This window comes from Astatotilapia calliptera, chromosome 12 (genome assembly GCF_900246225.1).
Source record: "Astatotilapia calliptera chromosome 12, fAstCal1.2, whole genome shotgun sequence".
NCBI lineage: Eukaryota > Metazoa > Chordata > Actinopteri > Cichliformes > Cichlidae > Astatotilapia > Astatotilapia calliptera.
Window position 1 is genome coordinate 19,236,136 of NC_039313.1, and position 19,326 is coordinate 19,255,461.

The window sequence follows — 19,326 nt, forward strand, 5'->3', positions numbered from 1 at the left end:
ATAAAGCATTCAAGCAATAGTTTAATGTTTTGGGAAACGTATAATAGTTTTCTTGTAGAGTTTTATAGGATTATCATATTTAAAACTAACAGATGGTTAGCTCAGCTTAGCATAAAAACAGGATGTCTGACTCAACCCATCAGTAATAAAATCTGATTATCAACACCCCTAAATCTGACTAATTAATACATTATATCTTATTTGTTAAATGAGAATAATACACAGTATAAAAATTGGAGATAGCTACTGTGATAACTGCTGTAAAGCCTTGAATACAGCAAATCTAATCACTGCTGTCTTGTTTTTTTTAAACAATAACAACAACAATAACATTTGAGGGGTAGACCTGACTGAGAAACAAAGGACAATGTGTTCTTGTAGGGTTGCAACTTGTCAATCAAAAGGTAGACATTCCCTAATGCATACACGCTTTATCATGCATTTTTTTCATTATACGGGACCATAATTTATAATATAAAATGATTGTGCTGTTTGAAGAAGACTTAGCAATGGAGACCATAAGCTCATTGGATAAGTGTTTTCTGTTTACACTTTTCTAAGAAATCAACTTTTTACAACCCAGCATCTGACTGCCAATGGTTTCTTTTTTTCAGCTCAACAAACACAATGCAAATGCAATAAGAGCATAGCTGAATAGAAAAACATACAACTGAACACCATAAATCATGGATTGGCCTCCAGAGAGCCCAGACCTCGACATTATTGAAGCAGTGTGGGATCAGCTCATATTTGCCATATTTTGGTAGATTGTGACCCCATTCTCTATTTTAAAAATTCTAAGCAAAATATAAAGAAATAACTTGTGACTGAAGACTACTGTATTGGTAGAGCACAGGTAATCAAACTTGGATGTGTGTTTGAATGAAAGAGAGGGAGTCAGCTGTGTGTCCGACTGCAAGTTCTGTCTATTGGATTTTTTTTTCTGCCTGAAATACTAAAAATTAGATAGTTTGAGTATTCATTCATAGCTTAATTTGAAGTCTGACACTTGCAATCTTATCTTGGACTAATAAATGTTCGAAATCAAAAACAACATCACAGGAATCAGGTCCAGTCTCAGGCGCTGACATGTAAGCGCTGTGATATATATCACTGTCTGGCCTGTAGCTGGACAGATCTGCTCCCTTAGCCATACAGGACAACACGCACCACAGGGAAACACACAAGTGAACACAGATAAGCCCAGTCTTGTGGATTTATCACAGCTAGTTTCACTTGCCAAATCTGCCAAATACTCCCTGTCTGTCCACGTTTGTCCATCTCTCTCTTCTCCCCCTCTCCCTTTGGACCTGCATCGATGGGTCCATATTGTTCTTTTATCTGAATCCCATTCCTTCCTTTCCCATCAGTCACTCTGCCTCTTTGCACCATGGGAGGAGGAGGATGTCCCTTCATGTTGTGCCCAGCTTTGCCTCTCTGAAGTAGCTGTATGTGTGTGTGGGCATGAAAGTGACAGAGGGAGCAAAACACCATTACAGAGCAGGTGTCCGTCCATCTGTGCTGATCACAGTTTACTTTTTCCCCCTCTCCCTCTGTCTGTCACACACATCCACACATTTACACAAAGACATTTGCTACAGGACAGCGTGACATTACTGAGTGAAAATGAGAAAATGTGAAAATATGTGAAGGCGAAGGAAAGGGGTGCAGAGTGGAGAGTAGAGGGGTGATATTAAAGGGGAAGAAAAAGCGACAGGCTGAGCAGAGTGATAAGGGACAAAAGGAAGGCCGAGACAAAAAAAGATGCTACGGAGAGGAAAAATAACCAGCTTTTACAGGAGGCGAGATGTGAGCTTTTATGTGGAAGAAACATGTTTTTCTGAATAAAGAAATGGGGAAGAAGAGAAATGAGGAGACTAGAAATGAGGCAGAGATATGTGTGAGGTCACCGCTGCTGATATGCAGTGCGTGCAATTTTTCTGCAGTAATGTACAGCAAAATAAAATACATTGCAAACCATTGCATCCTGCACGGTTTTATTTCAATTTCAGACAGCTTTCAAACTTTCTCTCTATGTGTTGGGGGAACAAGAGGAGCCCAAATTTCAGGCTTGGCATTAAAATATGACTGAAGGCTGCAGGAAGCAGCTATGCCTCTCCCAGGGGAGAGCAGCTCACTGCCTTCACTGCCTGCATGAATGAACTGATTCTACGAATGTTTACGCACATGCATGCATGGATGAACAGTATTCATTGGTAGTTATTTTTCAGGTCTGTCAGAATAGCTGTTATTTACAGTCATGTAGTTTCAGTACTTAGCCGCACTGTCCTCTGTAGTAGTGCTATCAGTAGCACGGCTATCAAAGGCATACATGAGCCTGAAAGTGGCCGTCAGTGTTTTGTGTAGTGATCCTTGCTGAGTTGCTTTTTGCAGTGTTCTTCCTGGAGATCAATAAAATGTGCTCTCAACTGTGTTGTGCTGATGTTTTTTTGTTTTTAAATCTGAAATCTAAGTTTCTTTGCATCTGGGATTTTCATCTGTTTATCCATTTATGGCACTGCTGGCGAGAGCATTCATTGTGCCTTTGTTTCAAAAACCCTGCCAGCAAACTGTATTATGCTTGAGTTGACTTTAGAGTGCTACATTATATTACACATATCTGCGTAAAATTTTTGCATGCAACAATAAAACACAGAGTTATTTACAGGTTTACCACCAGTAAACAGGTACACCCAATGTACACCCAATTATGTCACGTTTATGTCTATGACCTGGTATATGAAATAATGCCAAGTCAAGGTGCTGTTTGGCTCAGTTTGACTCACTGTGATGGCGAAGCATCTGTCCACGATTCATAAGAACTGCTGCCAGCTTTGGGCAATTTCATTTTCCTCAATTAGGTCCTAATTGTATCATTTACTCTTACTAGTAGCAGTTTATGAAGAAACACAATTAATATCGAATAGATGGGAAATTTTGATGTCGATCCCTGTCTGAGAGTATTTTTGTGAAACCTACACACAGTGGTCACCTGATGTATTTTCACCCAAACTGTGCATTTGTCTTGGACATGGCTGTTTTTGAGTCTCTACTTCTTAGGAGATAGCAACAGGAGTAGAGCGCCTGAATTTCAAAGCAGCGAAGGGATCTTTAGGAGGTGTACAAATTAGAGATGGCACGATACCACTTTTTTATGTCCGATACAGATACCGTTATCATAAATTTGGATATCTGCCGATACCGATATGAATCCGATATAGTGTTTTTTAATCAACAAAACTGTTTTTTAAATATCTTGCTGCATTTTATATAAGTTCATACTCAAGTTTAAAACAACAACTACACTAAAGCTATTCTGTTATACCTGTATGCAAAAAAAAAAAATTCATAGTTCCTACACCATCCTCCCTATTCTGGTATTTTAAAGAGTACTTAGCATAAATATTTAGCAACCTAACTAATAGGGTTCCAACTCCCAGCAACAACAAAAATAAATAAATAAAAAATAGGGAACCACCCCTCACGCTCCACCTCATGATGCTTAATCGACGTAATCAACCTTAATTTGATGCAGTGTGAAAAAAAAATGCACAGAAATCAATTATTTTTCAAGAAATATTAAATAGATTCAACATCTTTCTTCAACAAAATTGCAGACTGCACAGATGGTACCTTCCCAAAGGAAAAAGTACTATAGCTTACTAGGGTATATTAGACTTAATAGTTACTATATACAGTAATGGACTTCTATTCATTTTACATCAAATTAAAACTTTGGGTGTCAGATAATTATTTATTAAAAGCTCGACATTTTAAATGAGAATAAGAAAGAAAAGTATGTCTTTGTGCCCCCTTTTCCCTGTTAATGCCCTATCGGCCCCCCTGGCTAAACTTTGCTAGATCCGCCCCTGCACAGTTACCAGCGTCAGCTACGTAGAAAAAGATCCTCGAGTAGAAAGTAATATTAAATACATTCTAACAACAGCTGATCAAGCTTAAACGTGCTGCTGTTGTTCAGCCGCTGGTTTCCTCTTTCTGGTGCAAAGTGGGCCAAAAGCAAACAAGAGAGACAGGCTCGCACAGAAAAGCCGATCAGCTGATCGTTAAGCAGTTTCATGATTGAAGTAGCAGCAAGAAGAGGCAGTCGCTTGTTAAGCTTAATGCAGGAATGCTTTACAAACATTCAGAGATGGACTTACACACTTGCTTTACTTCTCTCGGGGATAACTTTGTCGGAGATGAAATGCGGGGTTGCTAGCGAAGCTCCACATGCTATCCAGACCACCGACAGGTCCCGCATGCCACAGCCGCTCTATCACGTGATGCATACTGCGCCGACGTGCTAACGTTCTGAGGTGAGTTACGGCGTGTTGCAAGTTTTGTGAGGTGCTTTCGTGATATTTAATGGATCGGATTACATTTTTAATTTTTCTCCGATATCCGATCCAGTAATTTAGGTCAGTATCGGACCGATACCGATACGTAATATCGGATCGGTCCATCTCTAGTACAAATGAGCATTTTCACCTTGAAGCATTGTGGCATTGTGGAACAGCTCTGAATACATTTGTCACACAAGCAGCCAATTTTCACAATCACACACTTTCCCCACAACAATGGCGTGCAGGCTCTTGCCCCACTTTTTTCTCCCTTAAGCATAAAAATGCCCACCAATCCAAACATGTTACTGTAACATTGAACATTGTGCCATTTCACGTGTAGCTCTCCTCAGAATCTCTAGACTCACAGCAGCTCCAGGTCACCCAGAGGCCAGCCAGTCACAGAGCTTGTAGTAAAGTCCTCACCAGACCTCCCCCTGGCAGAAACAGCATAACAGTGTATCATCTAAATCAAACGGAGAAGCTGCAGCTATTAGATTCATCTGTCATATGTCTGGGTTTTCTAAATGGTATATATCTGGTAAATTGTGCCTTACACCTTATTTGATCTGAATAATCCTACTCTCAAGGAAGCAAAAAATAATAACAATTCTCCCTAAAGGATGATTTAAGGGAGCAAGTAGCTCTTACAATCCATGAGCCCTACAGCCAGACATCTGGATGTATCCACTCATCCGTGTTTGTGTATGACTGAATGTGTAATTCTGTGTGATGTACTGTAGCAGGCACCTGCTGGTGCACTTTTATGGGATTGACCTCACAGACACACTCGCTGTGCTCCAGACGCAGGTTTAATGCACTCAGTTTGTTGGTGGTAGTGAGATGGAAAAACAGCATGTGCAGCCTGAAGCAGAGCAGTTTGTTTTATTTGACATCATTGTGCAAATAAGTTTACTCGTTCATGGTTCCAGACACTGATTGTTCTGTTTTAAGGCATTTAAAAGGCAGCGAGGTGCTTTTGAGATTACTGTGTAGCTGTATTGTTTGGGATTTTAAGAGTACTGCACAGACTGAGCAATGTTCTTATACTGTCAATCTTGGGATTGACAGCAGAGTGAAAAGTATCAAAATGAATGCAGGAAAACCAGAAATATTGCCTTTATTAATTCCTGTTAATGTTGTGGTTTTTGTCTACATTAAAATAATAAACTCCCCAGATGGAGAAAGAAACTGCTCCATGATGGTCTAAAAAACACCTTGTTGTTATAATTAGTGGCTAAATTCAGAACAAGTCTAATTTCTGTAACATAAGCAAACTATCAGAAGCTAAAAAGAAAACAAGATTCATGTTGTCCCAAACTTTGATATCAAAAACCAACCATAGCCCCCAGCAACACAAACCTAGAGACTTGTGTCATGAGGGAAAAAATTCTTTTCCCCAACTGGTTGCAAGTCGTTGCTGGCAGTCGCTGTGAAATGGACTGATATAAAGCCTTATTTACTCAAGCCTATAAACTTGTCAGTGACCATATGACAGCCAGTGGTTGTTACGGAAAAATGTGGATTTTGTGACCGGTTGGCAACTGGTTCCTGACACCTACTAGTGTGAAACTAGCTGCAAAGAGGCGCACAAAGCTTCCTCTCTCCAATTGTTTTGATTGCTTGTAGGTTGCTGCAGTCACTTGTATACATGGCAGACTCCATTCAGGTGACACCGACTTGGCTGCAAATGCATTTGCAATAAAATAGTGTGACTGATCTCACCCAGAGCCAGCCAGAAACCTCCAGCAACCACTCGCAGCAGTTGCCAGATGGTCACTGTGTGTATGAGGCCAAAGAGTTGGAGACAATATATGTCAAAGCAATGAGTAACTCTCCTCATTGTTACTCTTACTTTGTTCTCACAGATTTAGAATTGCGAACCTTACATTATTGGCATGCTTTGGTTTGATGTTAAGGGCAAAGCTGTCACCAAATTATTAAGTCCCTTTGTGTTTCTGCTGGATCCAATACCTCAGTGAAAACAAAAAGCATGAAAGGTCAAATTAGACAGCTGTTCTTTGCAATGTTTGTTCCCAGTCTCTCCAAACCTTGTTGCTACTGTCAAACGATTGTAGGAAACATGCTAGTGAAATGACTGCTAGAGAGCTAATGTACATAATCTGACTTAAGGTGATTAAGACTGCTACAAGATGGTTCTTTGTGGTTCTGCAGCTAAAATACTTCTTTTTAAAAGGAAAGAACCAGTCTCAGGGTGTTAGCCATCTCACAATGTAAAGAAAGAAATAAGAAACGTATAGAAAAAACACACATTAGTGTACTCTCCTCAAACCATTTCAGGTTGTAGAGTGATTTTCAAATTTCAAGTTATCAGGGTTTTTTTAAATTTGTTTTTTTTTTATTACATGTGAAGTAGTACTCTATAAGCAGACTATGTAAAGTCAGTGAAATCCTCCTTAAAACAAATTGTATTAAGACATTGTTTGGTTTTATCAGTGTTTGACAGTGATTGTGCATTTGATTGCACTTCTTTTAGTGTTTTTTGTATGTGGAAAAACTTTAATAGCAACATTTATCATGAACATGTGCCTTGCGGCGGTTACTTGAGCCCAATCACAGCAATTAAAAATTCTATTATTGGAGGGGAAATTAGTTAGTTGAATCTAATTGGAATTTAATTAATTACACATTTTAATTACTGCCAGACAAAAAATTGGCATGTCAAACTTAAAATTAGCACGATTGTTTTTTTTTATAAATGCAGCGCTATTACCTTAATGTTCCATAAAATATTAGCCTGAAGGTTTCTAACTGCTGCACAGATGACTACTTTCCAGCTACGTGCTGCTGGTGGTGGCGATATAATTTTCATGTCTGATTAGATATTGTCTTATTTTCGTCGCGTTTCTATATTAATATTTGCATGACAATTGTTAGCTTTAAATTTGTGAGATTTTCTAAAAGACCAAGACAGCCAATTTGTCCCCAGTTTCCTGAAATGTAATTTAGACCTGACCACAGTAATAACAGTATAACAGCATGTTGCTCATTTGTTTTGGGATGTCACACAATTTGCTGTCCTCATTTAACCCATCTGCCTCCCAGTAGCTCTTTCTTAGCCTCTCACCACCCATTTTCATTTCCTTTGCTTGGCCTTTCCATAAATGTTCCCCCTTGTCTACTTCCCTTTCTTTCCCTGTCCTCTGCTTGACTGGGACTCCTCCAGTTCCCTACATTGCTGTCCTCTGTCTGACAGCCTCAGAATGGAAACAAAAGGCAGAGCAGAAGATGGAGGGAGAGAGATAAAACAGCAAAAAGCCAAGTGAAGTCTTACACACACACACACACACACACACACACACACACACACACACACACACACACACACACACACACACACACACACACACACACACTTCCTTCCATTGCCATCCTCTCTTTTCTCTTTTGCTTAATGTTTGAAAGAGCTTTTATTTTGCAAATTCTCCTTGCTCTCATGAATAACACATGAGAATCAACGGCAAACTCTTATCCCCGCCCTGTCCTACTCTTTCTTCCTCGCTAAAGCACACACACACGCACTTCACTCACAGATGGCCTGGTCCAGGTCATTTCCTCTGTGGATGGAGGATAACTGGATTTGCCAGTCTGTTGTGTTCTGTTGTTCTGACAGATCTGTTATGGACAGAAAAACACAAAAAAATAAGAAGCTAATAAACTGTACCCTTGTGTGTGTGTGTGTGTGTGTGTGTGTGTGTGTGTGTGTGTGTGTGTGTGTGTGTGTGTGTGTGTGTGTGTGTATAAATCCCTCAGGACTTTAACTTTTGCAGCCACAGAACCCCTACAGATGATCATACTGCCCCCACAGTTCAGTAATAGTGGTGGATGTTAATAGCGTATCAACCACCTTGTGACAGTATAATGTTTAGTTAATGTGTTTAGCGGATTATTCCATTACGGCCCTCTGTGTTTTCCCGAGAAGGCATAATGGTGTTATTTCTCATTTCTGTCACTGTGTGTGGTTTCCATTTTTTTTCTTTTTTGCTGCAGTACGTACTTACAGTTCCCCATGCACATTACATTACTCTGCTGAAAAAGCTATTTTACCCATCAGGTTTGATAGAGTTTCCAATAATACCTCTGGCCCTGTTCAAAACTCAGAAATGTCACTTTGCAGAAAATGTTTCGCCATGTAAAAAGTAATGTGCCGCATCCCTTTAGAGCTAAATGAATAAAGCTCCCCAGGAGATTTTTCTATCTATTGAACACTTTTTGAATCTCTAAGGGAACAATTTGGCTGCAGTAGCTGAACACTCTTCCATTGGTTTCCGCAGACAGACATGTTTTCCATACTTGAAAAAGGAGATTAGTGTCATATGAGTATCTCAAGACTGCATGACAGTGTGTCACATCAGTACAGCTCTCATATGCCAGTAGTAAAGTTTGGAAGTAACATCTGGCTCGAAGAGACTTTATGTTTAGATTTCAGCATGTGTGTGTTGCTTGTGTGTGTGTGTGTGTGTGTGTGGTAGATCCAGGTCTGCCCGTGGAAGTAAGCGTCGCACGGAAATAACCGAGTTGGCCAATTAACTGTGCGTGAAGTCATCAGCCCACACAGCCCTGCTGCAGTTTGAATGCCCTCATGCTTCAAAATAAACACATGCAGGAACACACACGCACATACACACACATACACACCTCCAAACCAAACAAACCATTAAGGTTAACTATCCTTCCCCAGCGTGGCGACTGTCAGGAAGTGCTAAAACATAACATATTTCATGTTCTTTGACTTCAGCTGTCAGTCAGCTGCCAGTTTTACTGTAAAGCAGCACCGTTCCAGTCTGAGATCATGGATCAGCTGACAGGCATGGAGGCGCAAAGACGCACCGGCCTGCACTGCCAGAGGTTTTCTGTGTATGATTTAAACAGGGTAGGTGTCATGCTGTGCAAAAGTAATGCGGACATCATAAAGTCAGTTCTTAATATCGTTGAAGTTCTGTGTCCTTTGTCATTTGAGTGATGGGGCTCAGGGCTGTTCGATTTGATGGCTATTTTGTGTGCCAGGTGGAAATAGGGCTGGTTGAAATCAGATTGATTACTATATGTCCTCTGAGCACCTGCTTAAACACGCACGCACGCACGCACGCACGCACGCACGCACGCACGCACACACACACACACACACACACACACAAGTGGATGAATTCCCAGTCCTGTGTTTGAGCTGCATTACAAATGCATACATAGTGTTTAGAGTGGCAAAGAGCCCTTTTCATATGGAGATGTAGCTAACGACTTCAGGCTTGGACCTGCCACTGCATATATGGTACAGCATTACACCTGCAGCCGCCCCCTCTGTCTTCCTCTCTTCCTCCTCTGTTAGGCTGTTTTCCTTTGTGTCTGCTCCATATATATTAATAACAACACGCAGCGCAGAGGAACCTCTATTAATAGTGATGACAGTGATGCTGTCCCAGTTGTTTGCCTTTGTTGGTAGCCTAGATACTAAATTAATGATTCTAAATCCAGCAACTGTGAATAAGGCAGCACGATAAAGGCCTGAAATGTAAATGTGCAGTACAGAGAAAATGAGAAGAAAAGAGGTCCCAGATAGAAGAGCAGACCGCGTTTTTCTAGTCCTTCAGGAGATAAATATGATGGAGATGAATGTCAGCAAGGCTCATTGTTTGGCTGCCATGGGAGGTTTGCGACTCATCATGTATGTCAGTCTGCGCTTTGTGTGCGCGCGTGCTAATTATATGCACGCTTCGAGCTCCAAGTCTGATTGTCAGTCTGACATGTGCTCACCTTTGTCTGAGGGAGGAGCGCAGACGGAGAGCAGCGGGAGCGTGAGAGAGATGAAGATTTGGACGAAGTTTAAGAGGAAGCAGGAGGCTCTGATCAAGCTTTTTCTTTTTTTGTCAGAGATTTGTGTGTCTATGTGTGTGCGTCAGAGACAGAACAAGAGGGAAGCAGCTTTGCCATGACAATATATCCGTTGCTTAGCAGGTGCAGGCTGACCTGCCGCACTCTCCCCACTGCATCACTCTGGTTTTCCTATTTTATCCCCCCCCCCCCCCCTGACAAACGAAGGCAAGGAAGTCAGTTTCTCCTGATGTCAGGCTGAACAAAGACACAGGATGAAACACTCTTTTGTAGTAGCACTGCCTTTTGTGCACACAGCTTCAAAAACCCACTTTTCCACCTACTTTTCTGTGATACATGCTACCATCGTTTTGCGTCCATGCTGATTTTTATTTCCTAAGTAGGACACTGTCTGAAGTTTTGAAAGCATGTGCAGCATTTTATAACAGCCAAACCCAACTGATTTTTAACCATGTATACAGTTATATTTGCTCTTTGCCCCACTTACAGGGGAACACACACGACCTTGCTCAAAGATCAGTCATTGATCTTCTCTAGTTCCCCAGCCTGGGCAATTATCTCCCTAATTATTCAAAATCCATCTTCAGCTCAGTGTAGGCCATCAAACTAGCAGAGTCTGCATATACGTGTGTGTGTGCGTGTGTGTGCGCACGGTGATGTGTCACACGGTAGGACAGAAACTGTTTCCCTAATTGCTTGAAAAAGACAGGAAGCCTGCTTTGGCTGACATTTGCTTGCACCCTGCAAACAGCTGCCTGCAGTGTAAATCAGGTAACAGTGTATGCGCAGGCCTCTATGTTCATTATACACACATACTCACACATGCACACACAAACACAGGACCACCACACGGACAATATGTCAAGCCTGTCATATTTAGAGAGCCATTAAGGGAGAGTCAGCATCCTGGCTTTTATTAATGATGTCACAGTGGACAGTATGTCGTATTAATGATGTCACAGCTGGGAGTGAGTTACAGCAGCGGGCATTTATCAGCCTACATGTGTGTTTATGTGTGTGTGCGTGCGGGGTGGATAAGAGAAAGGTGGAGCAGTGTTTCATTTGTAACGTGGCCCGACCTTGGTGACTGGAAATAAAGGATGGGGGAAGGGACGAGAGTTGCAGGAGGAGGTGGAGGAGGATAGACAGAGAGGTGTAACATCTCTTTGTCATCACCCTTCTTTTCCGCACGAACCTGACGCTCCGCTCGGTGTGTTTATGGTGGCAGAGGTGTACTTTGCGTGCATGTGTGTGTTTTTGTATGGACAGGCTCACAGCATCACAGCATTCCTCTGCCCTGATTGGGATTACATTATGCAGTCATGCAGGGGAAAGGGAGGGCAGAATAAACAAAAAGCGAAAGAGGAAAAGTTAAACAGGAGCATAAAAATAAAGGTGTCTAATGAATGAATTCACCTCAGCTTCACTTCAGTAACAGCTGAGATAAAACAACAAATATTCCAGCTCTGTAGCATAAAATGTTTAGCTGTGACAAGAAAAAAAATGCTTTGGATTAAATATTTAGGCCTCTAAAAGCGGATGTCAGAGCTTTACATTAGGCCAATGTCAGTTTTGAGTGTTGAGGTCAGGTTGTGAAGACATAATCTATTTATACAGCCACATTGTGTGTGTGTGTGTGTGTGTGTGGGGGGGGGGGGGGGGGGGGGGGGGGGCTATTGGCTTTTCTTTTATGGACAAACAGCAAGCTCAGCATGAACTGTTTAAAGCTTGTTTAAAGTTGGGTTAAGATTAGGTTCAAATGTAGAGTTTTGATTAAGAAAGCAGCAATGATGGTTTCCAGTAGGTGATGAATATGAGATAGTGTGAGGACCTCTAAATGAATGGAAAGTCATCTGAATGGGTGGGAATAGTGCTGGATGTGTATGTTTGTGTGTATGTATGAGGTGATGGTGTGCACATAGGTGCTGACTGCACTGTTTCACGCCTCACCAAGGTGAACGAACACAATGAAGAGTGATTTATGCTTTGATTCGTTACAACTCAGTTTTGTGGCTTTGTCAAAGCTGAAACAACAGACGTAGCACAGGTCTGTTCTTGCCTCCTCTTTGTCTTTATCAGTTTCATAAAAAATATGTAATTTAAAAATGCTTCTGTGAGTTTATGTGCATCAAAGAGAAGTGATGCTTTTCCTACTGCGTGTTGAGCGATTGCCTGACTGGGTCTCACTGCGGTACAGAGCCCCTGCTGGCATCAGTATTAGCATCTGGGGAAACAGTGTGTGTTCAACGTGTATGAGTGTGGGTGTCCTGTAGTCTCAGACTAATGATGTTTTTGACCCGCTCTTTGTCTCGAAACAAAGAGCAGCTTGTGGCCACGCTCCTTGTGGTCACGCACATACTAATACACACTTTTGAAAAGACAGCTCTAACTGTGAGTGTGTGTGTGTCTGTCTGTGTGTATGCCTTTGACAGCTGCGTCCATGTTAAGGACTCTTCATTGAGATGCATTGCAATTATTGGCAATGTTTTCTGAAGCAGCTCTTCAAACAGGCCCCAGACCTCCTCAAATCACCTCTACTTCGGTTCGCGCTTGTTAAAGAGACGCGTGCGCATGTGTATTATTGCACAGAACATGTCTGGGGATGTAATCTACATAAGTGATGACTCAAGAGCGCAGACACATTTTGAGGTAATTATGTCTATTGGTCAATGTTGCCTGCACACACACACACACACACACACACACACACACACACACACACACACACACACACACACACACACACACACACACACACACACTCGCACTCAGTGGGGGTCGGCATATGTGCTTCAATTATCTCCCATGTCACAGTGTGCTCTCACAAACCAGAGCTGGAAATACCTCAGCAAATAGCTGTGGACAAACAGATGTGGGCAAATGTCATATTCGCACATTTAGTGAGTGATCAGCTCCAAACATAAGCCTCATTAACACATTTGCATTTGCATACTCACACACACGCTAAACAACTATGTCTGAGATGTAGATATAAAGAGGTGATTTTCTTATTGGGTGTCAAGCAGACCTTCCAGGTCCAACCTGAAACCCAAGTCAAGGTCATTGTTGTTAGCTGCTTGTATACAGTGTACAATGTACATTGTAGCAAAGCACTGCGTATATGGTGCAAGGAAAACATTAACATGTAGGTGAATTGAAATATATTCGTTTTTTAATGCTTGCCTGTTTTATAAATTTAATCAGCAAGTCAAATCATTTCAGAGCTTCCTTAGTTGTTATTCAAACACTGACTTCCATTACTGTCTTCTCAGCCAGTTCCAACAGATGTGTGTGGTAAACTCCAGCTTTCATGCAGCTTGTGCGACGTGACTTGCCAATAGCTTCTGTTTACACCTTTTCACCCAGTACTAACAAACTAATCCAACTCAAAAACAGGTCAGTCAATCGATAAACTTTTTTCCCCCAGGTTTCTTCCCATTAAAAGGGTGTTTTTCCTTCCCACTATCACCAAGTGCTTGGTTATAGAAGGTTGTCTCATTGTTGGGCTTTAGTATTGCAGGGTCTTTACCTTACAATAAAAAGAACCTTGATGTGACTGTTGCTGTGATTTCTGCTAAATAAGAAAATAAATTAATTAATCAAACTGAGCTCACAGAAGCATCTTAGGCTCCTGGAGGTTTTTCTTTATATCAGATATTAAGATGTTATCATGTTGCCTAGCAACCACATAGTAACCTACTCACAAGCTTTGTAATGTTTTTGCACCTACAACACCTGAGAAAAGCATTGTGTCATTTTAATTTCCCAACAGCGACATCTCATTTGTAGCCACAAAACCTTCATTATGCATGATTATATTATGATATCACCACGTTGCCTAGCAATCACCTAACAGCAGTTTGTAAAACTCAAATCAAGCTCATTCAACAGGACCATTTAATGTTTGTTAAATGCAAGGATTTGTAATTGAATATTAATTTGAATAATTTAGTTTATTGAGCTATTAGTTTAGAATGTACCACCACATAAGTTTATTATGATTGATGGCATGTAACGTTGCTCTGTAATAATTTATTTTTTATTTATGTTGATTACATAGCCACACACAGTCTGCTATCACCCACATCTAATACAGGAGAAATGTAGGAGGTGGCTTTACAGTTTGAGCACCTGTAGAAGATTTGACTGGTTCGATGGCAGTTTTATAAGATGATCTAAGCAAATAGTAAGAACTGTAACAAACTGAAATCATCACTTTTGATTGAAGGGGACTATGATCACAGAATCAGAACTGCATTTGGCAAATTTAAGGGTCAATGCCATGCAGTGATATGTTTTAAATGACCAGGGCATCCATAGATGTTGTTTTGCAATGTTGCAAATTTACCAAACGTAAAAATGTAAAATATTTTTAACATTCGATTGCCAAAAAAATAGAATCAGGGATTTCCTACTTGTTACAAAGCATATATTTCACAGTTTAATCAAACCAAACAAGTTGGCTTCATAGGCTAGAATCTAGCTTTACTGTTAAGCAATATACTTTATTGCTCATGCTTCTTTTGTCACGATAATTTCACTGTGTGCACAATTAATTATGCAATGAAATTATCTTGATAAGTACTACTTAAAAGATGATGCAGACTTTTGTTGGAGTTGTGTTGCATTGGGTGTGCCGGTTTGGGTTGTACAAGGGCTTCTAACGCACATTTAACAATATTAAACACACACACACACACACACACACACTATTTTCTTAAGGGTCTGGCAGCTAGTCGCCCATCTGGGACTGAAGATAACCCTCCGGTACCCACTGGTGTAGCAGTGTGGAGTGTATGTGTGTATATGTGTGTGTTTTATGAGCTTGTGTGCACAGCTAACCCTTTCTTTCTCTCCGTCTCTCCCTCTTTCTTTCTCTGTCGTCTGGGGTTGCAGAGGACACAATGTGTTGCTGAGCACCGGACTTCAACATCTGTGCAGAAATCTGTGTGTGTCTATATGTGTAGTCAGGGATAGCTATGGGAAAGGATTAGGACAGCTTTAAACAGGCTTTGTTTAATAAGCAGCACAACGGCTGCTCCGGGTGGGAAACCACCTACTCCCGTACACACACACATATACACACATATGCACACACACACCCATGCAGAACACTACACCCACATAGTAAAGATAAGAATATAGGCTAAAATTTGGACCACTGGTTTCTTATGGTGGAATCTGGGTTATGGTCAGTGCACTGTATTTATGTGTGCATGTGATGGTGTGTGTGTCGGTGTGTGTTTTAGTGTGTTGAGGTTCTGTTCCAGGGATTGGGGTGCCTGGCTGTGGTAATTGGGACCGATGGAGCTGAAAGCAAGGGATGAACCAGGGGATAAAGGATGGATAAAGGAAAGGATGGAACTGTGCACATTGCCCAAGGAGCTTTTTGCTGATTGGCTCAGAGTGACCGCCTCTGTGTGTATTCATGTGTATGTGTGTATGTACGTGTGCATTTTTGTGCGTATGTATCCCTGCAGATGTGCGAAGCTTAGCAATTTTCTCAGCGGACCAATTAGATGCAAGGAGTTTGGTCCCCAGGTGTGAAAGCCTCTTCCTGGTAATTCGGGAGCTTGATTAGTGGGTGTTTTAACTGTGTTTTAACCAATGTGGCTGTGGGTGTGTGAATTTGCTCGCGCCCTCTTCTGTGTGTGTGTATAGGAGAGAGATTAAAGTTGGTTTTCAGCAATTTGTGCTTACTTTTGAGGCTAAATCTTTGCGCCCGATTCTAGTCAGTGAAGTATTGCTAATTCAGCTAACGTAGCCCCAAAGAGGAGGAGATGAAACCCATCCCTCTACTTAATGCATGCAAATGGATTCCTCATTCAGAGATTTCACTATCAGAACATTGTTTCTCAACTAGGTCAGTGGAATCAGACAGGCATAGATATGGAGCTAAAGGCATAGAAGGACTTAAAGGAAGAACTGCAGCAGTGCTGTTATCCCACAGAAGCAGCATGCCAGAAACAAGCCCTCGAATAAAGGTAATAGTTAATGAAAGTGTGATGGGGCTGTGTAGGAAAGAAGGAAGAGGAGGCAATGATAGGAATGAAGAGGGCCAGATGAGAGAGGTGAGGCCTGCCTCTGAACACCACTCCTGGGAACATAAATGCTTCTTCTTCAGTAAACAGTGAATAATTCATCTAGTTACACATATGCACGCACACACACACACACACACACACACACACACACACACACACACACACACACACACACACACACACACACACACACACACACACAAAACTCAAAAATCATATTCATGTCATAGACAGGCCATTTTTACAGCAGACAGACAGCCCAAGTCAGTGTGGAGCTTTTATTATTCACTAGCTCATGAACTCTGCAGGACCCTTCACTTTTTGACTGTCTGCACGTGTGCACATGTGTGTATTTGGGCCTGGGTGTGCGTGTGCACGCGTGCACAATTTGTGTTTGTGCGTATTTGTGGCATGTAGCAGTTCCATTTCTCCACATCTGTGAGGGTGAAAAGGAGGACAGAGAAGAGAGGCACGCAACGTTCCCCTATCCGTAACCCCGAGGCGTGCTCATGCAACACGCGCATGCACGCAGAAATGGCTTCTCTGGCTTTATCCCAGAAGCAAGTATGAACTTCCATTTTGCCAGGACCTCCTGTATATATAACAGCAAAAAAAATATCGATCCAGGGTTCCACGATTTACCCACATATTTCTCACATATGAACATGTGTTCACAAACACATGGCATGCAGACACAAACAGCGCAGAGGCAGCATTGTGAAGGTGGAATTCTTTTGGACACTCAAATACTTTAATTCCAGCTAAAACTTTAATTCCTATTTGTTACATGCAGATAACTTATTGTAATTCTGCTGCAGAATAAAAAAACATTTTAAAAATATCTATTTTATTCCTAACTTCAGTCTGTGAATTGTTGTTATGCTAATGTCGAGAAAATCACCACAGCTGTGTGCTAAGGTGTCAGACTCTGTCTCTTTGCAAAGCGAATGAGGAACACTGTGAGAGACAATAAACGCTAGTGTCTTTCATTGCTTTTTGTTCAGTATTTGATCACAGGAGTATTTCACATTTTAAACTGAACCAAATATGAAGCGAGTGCCTTGACATGGTAATGAGGTACATGAGGAGGAAATGAGTTTGACTCTGAGTAAGTTCAGTCTTGTCTGTATATGTGTGTGTGTGTGTGTGTTGTATAAAATGAGTGATGTGTCTGATCCTAACCTTTGCCCCAGAATGCTATGGACACCTGTCTTCCCACGCAAGATTCTCCAGGACTCTCCTGTCCAATGCAGGCCTGATTTATTAGACCCCAAGGGCTTCCTCCTGCTTGCTTTCTGTCTGTCTCATATTCTTCTTCTTTCTCCCTCTCTGACACACACTCACATATACAGACACACAGACAACCATCATGACAGACCATAGAGAGAAAAGGAGAGAAATGGCTCCTGTCATTTTTCCTCTTTTAACTGGAGCTCTGCAGCATTCTCTGTCATAGAGCCCCTGAGGGGAGGACATCCAACAAAGGGAGAACCTTTCACACTTTATTGTCTTTTACCACAGAGAGCTCATATCTCTTTTCTCACACTCTCACTCCATCTTCCTTCTTTTTCACACTTCTCTCACATTCCTTCTATTCATCATCTTTACCACTTTTCCTCAGTCTCTGTACATCTTTTTCCATATCTATATTTCATAACTTATGGTTTGACAATGCCCTTTGAGTATGCCAGCTTGTCAAAAATACTGAAAGGCCGAGGGGGGGAAAAATGGGGGCAGAGCATAGAGGAAGGCAGAGACTGCAGAGCAGCTAACAAACATATTGAGTTGGAGGGAAAAGAGCTGGACCTCTGTCTCAAACCAAACAGCAGTCTGTCAGATCAGAGGGATGTTTAAAATGCTTATATACAGGTGCAGCTCGAACAGCAATCTGCACTTACAAAGCAAGAAGAACTGAAGTGTGCTCGAAGGATCACACGATAATAAACCTATGGGCTCAAATTGTGGTCATAAATATTTTGTATTTGTAAATCAGTTTTGTACTTGCAAATCAGGATTTGTATGTGTAAAAAGAATTTGTGTGTGCATAAAAAAGATTTGTATGTGTAAAAAGAATTTGTGTGTGCATAAAAAAGATTTTGTATGTGGACTTAGCCCAAAAAAATACGTGTGAAACTCTGCAAGTTGCAAGTACGAATTTTGACCCTACTTTTCTTCCTTTCATCTGATTGGCCAATGTCATGTCAATCACAAATTTAACTATCCAATCAGAGAACAGATGGGGTTGGCTATTGGAGGGGTGTTTTATGGAGCTTCAGGTCCTTGAAGGGAATAAATGCCCCTTTACATGCCAGCCCAGCGTTTTCCTTCATCACCATCACCTTTGGTTTACGTGCCTAATACAGGGACTTCCACAGCCTTTTCAACAGCGCTGCGGAGCGCGGAGGGGGCAGTGTTTTGGAAATGACAGTCGTCACTAGTGGGGATAGTTACAAAGCTTTCTTTGTTATGAATTAGCATACATGTTTTTATTGAACTAGCAAAAAAACCAAAATCTTCTAGAGGACAAAGTCCGAGATAGAAACGACAAGGAGCAGGTGCATCTAGTACAGGTAGAGCTGCTGCAAAAACTCACAGAGCTAGTGATGTTCGATTCGTGAACGAAACGTTCAATGCTCGAGAATCACTTTACTGACTCGTGAATCATGATTCACAAGCGCAATTGACTCACTGACTCATCCCTGTTGCTGTTAGCAAACTAATTCCATTAGTAGAAATACATCTAGCTTATAATTAAAATTGTGGGGGGAAAAGACAACAGCCAGTTTCTTAACAAAAACATTTCTGCTCTGAACTGGAAGAAAAAACCCTGAGTAGAAGCTCACATCAAGACAATAGCTCCTCGGTTCACAGTAGCATTGCTCAGCTAACATGCTAACAGCACATTTGAGTTACTCCCTCCCTCCCTTGCTGTGCTGAATCATAGAGTAAGCGAATCACTCAGGACTCACTCACCCCCTCCCTCCTGGCTCACAGCTCAAACAAGTACGAATCACTGACTCACTCACCCCCTCCCTTCCTGTGCTGAATCGTAGCATAGACCAGGGGTCAGCAACCTTTCACATCCAAAGAGC